Below are 6,598 nucleotides of genomic sequence, written 5' to 3'. Positions count from 1 at the left end.
TTGGCTCCCAGGCTAGGATGCAGGCTTCTGGAGAGCATGAGTTTGGTTCGGCTCACTGCTGTCGGCCCAGCAACTGGGTAACTTTTGGCTTAGTAGCTGTTTGGTGGAGGAATAGATAGATGACTGAGCAAGTGCCTGCAAAGCATTGTTCCCACCACCCAGTGAGCCCTCAGAATTATTAGTGATGGAATGAAATGACCTTGAATCCATAGGCCCAGGATTCATTTCTTGCCTTGTTGTCAATGTACTGTGCAACCTCAAGCAGTGAACTTACCCTCTCTGGGCCCCTGGGAGAGCATTGGGCAAGAGGGGATTCCAGCTTCTGCCTTGGCTGAGGGAGATCAGGGTCACGGAAAGGGTAAGTTGATAAGGGTGTAGTTTGCCAAGCAAAAGAAGCCCCCAAAATATAAATTAGAGGCCCATTTTCTCTGAAGAAAGACAGTCACTTATTTCTCCGTATGCGGCCAGCTGGCCTGTGTCAGGTGGTCGTGTGTAAGAGAAGAAAAAATCCCTTTGACTGAAATGGTGATATTTTACTGAGGCCACTTGGTTTTGCTTTCAAATAATTTCTTCAGGGCTCCCAAGTGCCTCCTCTTTCTTACTCATTAGCAGTCTACAGAACTTAGAGGGAGACTCTAATTAGGGAAAACTTTCGTATCATTTGCTAGAGAAAGAATGAGGAGGGGCTACCTTACAGGCCAGAGAGAACTTTTTGCATCTACGTGAGACCCTTTGGCTCCAGGCCTTTGACTTGAGCTCAGGAGCAAAAACGAAAGCCACAGGTCAGGAGGACGAACCTGCCATTTGGAATAGGCAATCATCGTTATTTCTTAAGATATGAATTCTGAGAGAGTACACAGGTCTGGGGCGTCTGAGGTGTCTAGGGATGGGTCTGACTCTTGCTTGTCGAGGAAGTGCAATTATTGATTCTGCTATTAATGAGGAGTGTGGAGTTTACAGGCTCAGGGCAAAGGAAGAGCAATGGGGACAGCCTTCACTGGCAGAGAAGATTCCAGAGACTGCTCTGCTGTACTCTAACTCAGACCCAATAGGGAAGGGGATAGGCCTACTATCTAAATCCCTCTGGAAATCTGTGAAGGTGAAAAATATTTATGTTCTTGTGCTAGTATTAGCTCAGTGTGTGTCAGCAGGGGGGAAGATTGCTGATGTCTTGGGTCATGTCAATGTAGGTAGAGTGTGCTGAATGACAGAGGTCCTGCCAGCCACCATATTGATCAGCTCCACTGAAATTGGGGTTTTTGGCCGTGGTTCCCATATAGAATATAGACAAAGTGTAATGAGAAAGAGAAAGTGGTAGAATGATACGATTATTTTTTAAAACCACTTAATTGTTAAGCAGCAGGATTAAGAAGGGTAGGGGGATCTTTCTGACAATGACCATGCTTTGGGCAATGCGCAAGGCAGTGTTGGGGAGGTGAGCCCAGGTCTATGCGGATGGCAGCTTTCTCAGGTTGCTCTGCTGTGTTTCCTCATCCTTCTGACTCTGCCAGGATGATGGTTGCATGTGATGTTTGTCCCATGGGTGTCAGGCAAGGGCTATTCTTAGGTGTGGCCTTGAAAGCCTTCCTAGGCCAAGACGTGGGAAGCAGTGCCTTGGAGGGTGTTTGGGAGTGACATGGACAATGCCAACTCAGAACAAGATCACCTGGGGCTGTTGACTCTAATCCCAGAGGCAAAGAACTCTGGGCCTCAGTCTCTCCTGTGTGTCCTTTGGTCTAATCTGTACCATCACCCCAGCCAAAGCAGTTCTCTTTGAAGCCATTGGGACCCCGGAAGAGATATGCTTCTGAGCCCTACCTACAGCCATTAGCATGAGTCTGGGTGGTAGTTTTAGCTAATGCAATGACAGGAATGAGCTGGTTTAGGTGCTGGGTGTCTGAAGCCCCTGAGTGATAAGCCTCTTTTTGCACTCCCCATATCCCCATGGCATTCCTTACATTATTGGAGTCAGCAGGCCCCAGGTGATCTTGTTCTGGGTTGGCATCGTTCACATCATTCCCAAATGCCTGGGTCCCAGGCCTGCTGGTCATTGATGGAAGGTGGTGAGAGAAGGGAACAATGTGTTAGACATCAGACACATATTATCTCATCAATTTATGAGGTAAACATTATCAGCTCCATTTGATGAAGAAAATGCAGCTCAGAGAGGCTAAGCAACCTACCTAAGCTCACACAGGTAGGGAGTAATGAAGCTGATTTTTGTACCTGCGTCTTTGTAACTTCAAAGTCTGTGTTCTCTCCGTTAAGACATGTTTAGTCCCTGAAGAGATTACAGACGGGGAGAGGGAGTGTGGCTGGCCGAGCATCTGCCCCTAGGTTTTGGTTTGAGAAACAGGACAGGATAGCCCCCTTGAGAATGGGAATTGAGGTTAGTGAGTGAGATGTCAGAGACTATTCCTGCCCCCAACCCAGTAAATGTTGATATGGAAGTCAGAGACTGGTTTCCTTTCGAAGGGGTCCGTGTGGGAGAGTCAGCAGTAGGAAGAGCCTGGGGGAGCCACGCAGCAGCTGCCTCCCATTATCAGACTGTGGTGGTGAGAAAAGCCACAGCCCCAACTCGGTTGTCACAGCACAGATGGTGAGACACTGTCACTAGCTCTCCACTGGCTTTCTCTGTGGCCTTGGCCACACCACTCCTATCACCTCCGTGGGCATCCATAGCTCGTACTTCTGTACCAGGACGGTGCCTGGGACTGTTTGTTAAAAGTGAGATTCTGTTTCAGGAAGGCCGCAGAGGGCCTAAGCATCAGCCTTTCTAACCAGCTGCCAGACAAGGCTGCTGCTGCTGTCCAGGGATCACACTCCGAGTAACCCCGTTCTCATGCTCTGGACTCTGAGCCACACTGTGTAGACAGTGTCACAGGAGCTTCCTTCAGGAAGTCTTCTCTGACCTGCTCCCCAGCCTGCAACTCCTTTAGGTGCAAAGTGGTTAAGAACATGGACCTTGGAGCTAGATGTTCTGAGTTCGAATGCTGACTCTGCCTGTGTGACTTCGAGCAAGTTACTTGACTACTCTGTGCCTTGGTTTCATCATGCGTAAACTGGGGCAGATGATAATAGCATCTCTCAGGATTGGGGAGTGAAGCAGTTGTTATGTGTAAAGCTTTCAGGGTGAGCCCATTATAAATGTTAGTTCTATCCTCTTAATTATTTTTGTCATTATCACCTTCTCTTTCCTGTCAGCCTCCCTGTCTTGTTCCTCTCTGAGCCCCGTGCCTAGCACAGAGAAATTGCTCAGAAGTCAAGTGGGGAACACTGATGGGCAGGCAGAGCAGGGTCACTTCTCACAGGATGCAGATTTATGGCCTAGAGGCCAACACTGGGGCCGAAGGAGGGATTCTGTGGGGATTACCGGCTCCTCCTGGCAGGCCCGACCTTTCCTCATCTTATCTGGTTGCTGACAGAAAACAGAGGGTGTCCCAGTCCCAGCCCCACCCTGCTCTGGCCCTCTGTGTTCTGGACCTTTGCCTGTCTGCTGGGTTTTGCTCTGAGGGCAGACGTCTCCCATAAACCAAGCCTCGTGAGGGAGGGATCTATAGGCCCAGGAAGAGGGGGGGGTATGCTTCAAAGCTGCCAAGACAGGGCCCCTGACGAGGTCTGTTTCATCAAGGACTCTCCTGTCTTCTTGCCAAATGCTGGGGATGCCATGCCCTGCCGGGGGCTCTAGGGGTCGGTGCCACATTTTGACAGAATGCAGTCCTCTCTTTAGATCCCTGGCTAAAAAGAAAAATGCACACACACGAAACAAAAGCCCTGCTGCCTAACATAAAATACTGCTTCCTAATCCCAAGTGTGGCCAAGTGGGCTGTTAAGATATTTAGAAGGCCTTTAAATTATTTCCACTTTAGAAATGGTTTTATGTCTCCCATTTTGTTCACTTGGTTGGCTAAGGTGTAATTGCTCTGCTGGCCCAGACTTTGCTTCCTCACCAATGGGGACCCTGGTTTTGCATCTTGATATTAAGAACAGATACTGAGAGCTGAATGGGGCATTGTTTCCTGGCCAGATCAGTAGCTGCTGCCTGCTTGGAGGAAGTGAGCAGTCCGAGATTGGCAGCCCGACCTAGCCCATGTTGTGGCTTGCTTTGATTATTTGATTCTCTCCGGCTCCAATCGGGAGCCGATCACACACATCCAGGTTTTCATTTGCACTCCCTCCCCCCACCCCCTGCCATCCATTTTCCACAGTTGCAGGTTAAAGGAGTGGGTTTGGCCATTGGCAGCCTGTGCTGATTTTTTAAAGAGACTGTGTTCAGGTAGCTGGGCTGGAGGGACAGGGGATGTCCCCTGGGTGTCCTCCAGTTAGATCTTTGGGTCAAAGCAGAGGCCTGGAGTCTAAGTGTCTTCTGCTCTGTTTCCTTACTTGAGACCCGTAAAGGTTCGAGAAACTTCTCTCAAACTCGGAACAGTAAGGAACACCCATTCTTTCCCCAGAACATAGAAATCACTTGAAATTTTGCTCTTTTCACATTTTAATCAGAGAGGTTGAAATATAGAAAACCACAGCATCTCATTTTAAAAAGGATATAGGAAAACGTTCTACTGGTTACTTAAAAACTTTTTAAGTCTTTATCATCCTTCCCAGTGTCCCACTGCTTCCCTCCCCCTTGATCATCATGATGTTTGGTCATAAACGCCAAAAACCCAAATAGAACCCCCTGAGCAGTGGGACCCAGCTGAAGAACAATGACAGGATGTTGGCTCGCAGAGTGTCAGCATTTGCCAAATAAGTTTATCCTTTATTTATTATTTTCATTGTGGTTTAAAACACACAGCCCCCAAAGCCAAGTCTCTAAACCAAAACGTATGGCAGGCCTGCCTCGGCCCACAGCACACAGTGAACTCAGAGACTTTTCCCCTCCCTCCTCATCAGCGATTGGGACAGAAGATAGTATGTTTTGAATTTACGGAGAGATCTACTGCTTTGGGCCCAGTTTTAGTACTTTTAAAAAGCAATCAATAATGGCCAGTTTGTAATAAGAAAAATTTATGAACTGACAGGCAAAATGTAATTACGGAGGGGATTCTTTGCAAGAAAAAAGAGGTGATGTTAACAGACATCCCGACAATCTGTTTGCGCTCATTTCATTCATATAAATGATGAAGTGCTTCTGGGTTAAAGCAGCATTCTCCAAAGACTTCCCGGGAGCCTGGAAAAGTCACTGCCAAATTCTCTGCTAACAGAGGGCAATGAGTCTTTGCATTAACTTCTCGTTGTTACCCGCAAAATGGGTTTTTCACGGTGTTACTTTTATGACTATGACTGTTCCCCAGCAGCAACTTACACACCTCATCTTCTCCGTCCCTGAGGAGATGCGGGGCACTTGTGAGCTTTCCAGAAACCAGGTGGTGTTGTAGGAACCTCAAGAGCCTTTGGCTCCTCCCAGGCCCCCCTTTCCTGCAGCTTTCTCCTTTCAGCCACCACTGCTGAGGACAGAGGTGGAGCTTTCTGAGTGTAAAAGGTGCCTGGAGAAAGGGAAAGCAAGGCTCATGGGAAAATAGCAGAAGTTGCTCCCAAACTGCCTGATCATCAGGCCCATGATAGGTCTCCACAAATGCTTGAAGGACAATACTAGTGACGTCTGACATCTACGTATCACTTTTCAGTTCATAAGGTACCACTGATAACAATGTCCATTTTGACCATCCCAGCAATCTGAAGGAACGTTTATTGTTACACCCATTCTACAGATGAGAAAATTTAGCCTCAATGAAATTACTTGGCTTCCCGTGGTCACACAGCTTATTACTACTTCAACCAGGATTTCAACCCACATTTCTCTGTCTCCTAAGCCTGTGTTCTTTTTGAACATGCCAAGAAGAGAGAGACCAGTTCATTTAGAAAGAATGAAGAACAGGACAGACATTCTTGTTAAAGAAATGCAGTCCAGTGAAATTTTATGTAAATATGTTGACTTTGAAAATGAGACCAAGGTTGCCAGAGGTAGAACCGTTTTTACTGTTTTGCATTTGCAGGTGTGATGATTTTCCAAGTGTTTCCACATCTCGACTTTATGTCATTTGCAGCTTACAGTGACTCTGTGGGGAAGGCAAGGAAACTTCACCACTCCTGCATTGTGGAGGAGCTCAGAGAGGCTGGGCCACCTGCTTGGTGCCAGAGAGCACATACCTGACCGCGTCACCACAGCTCATTGCCATATAAGAGGGGTCCTTTGTATTGCTTTTACAGAAAAACCTCACTGTACTAGAAACAAAAAGTAGGGCCCTTAGTGATTTGCTTTTTTTCCGTCCATGTTTTACCTCTCAGTTGAAAGTTGAATGATCACAAGTCATGTTGAAATCCAGGAATCAGGGCAAGAAGCATCCGAAAAAGGGGAAGTTATTAGAAAGAGTCACCCAGGGGAGGTGCCAGGGTCAGCCCAGCCTCAGGGCAGCAGGACCCCCATCTTGACCTTCAGTCCCAGCCCTGATGCCGTGGCCTTGGCAACACCAAGTCATGGAAGCAAAGGGTCACATTTCCCAGAGCTTTTTAGGAACATAGATGGAAATGGAAGGGGTCCGAGCCTTCAGTTACCTTGGGATCCAAATGCACAGCATCTTGCATGGCGGCTGGTTGC

Source organism: Prionailurus viverrinus, chromosome D1, assembly GCF_022837055.1.
Source record: "Prionailurus viverrinus isolate Anna chromosome D1, UM_Priviv_1.0, whole genome shotgun sequence".
Classification (NCBI taxonomy): domain Eukaryota; kingdom Metazoa; phylum Chordata; class Mammalia; order Carnivora; family Felidae; genus Prionailurus; species Prionailurus viverrinus.
Note: the sequence above shows the minus strand (reverse complement) of the source record.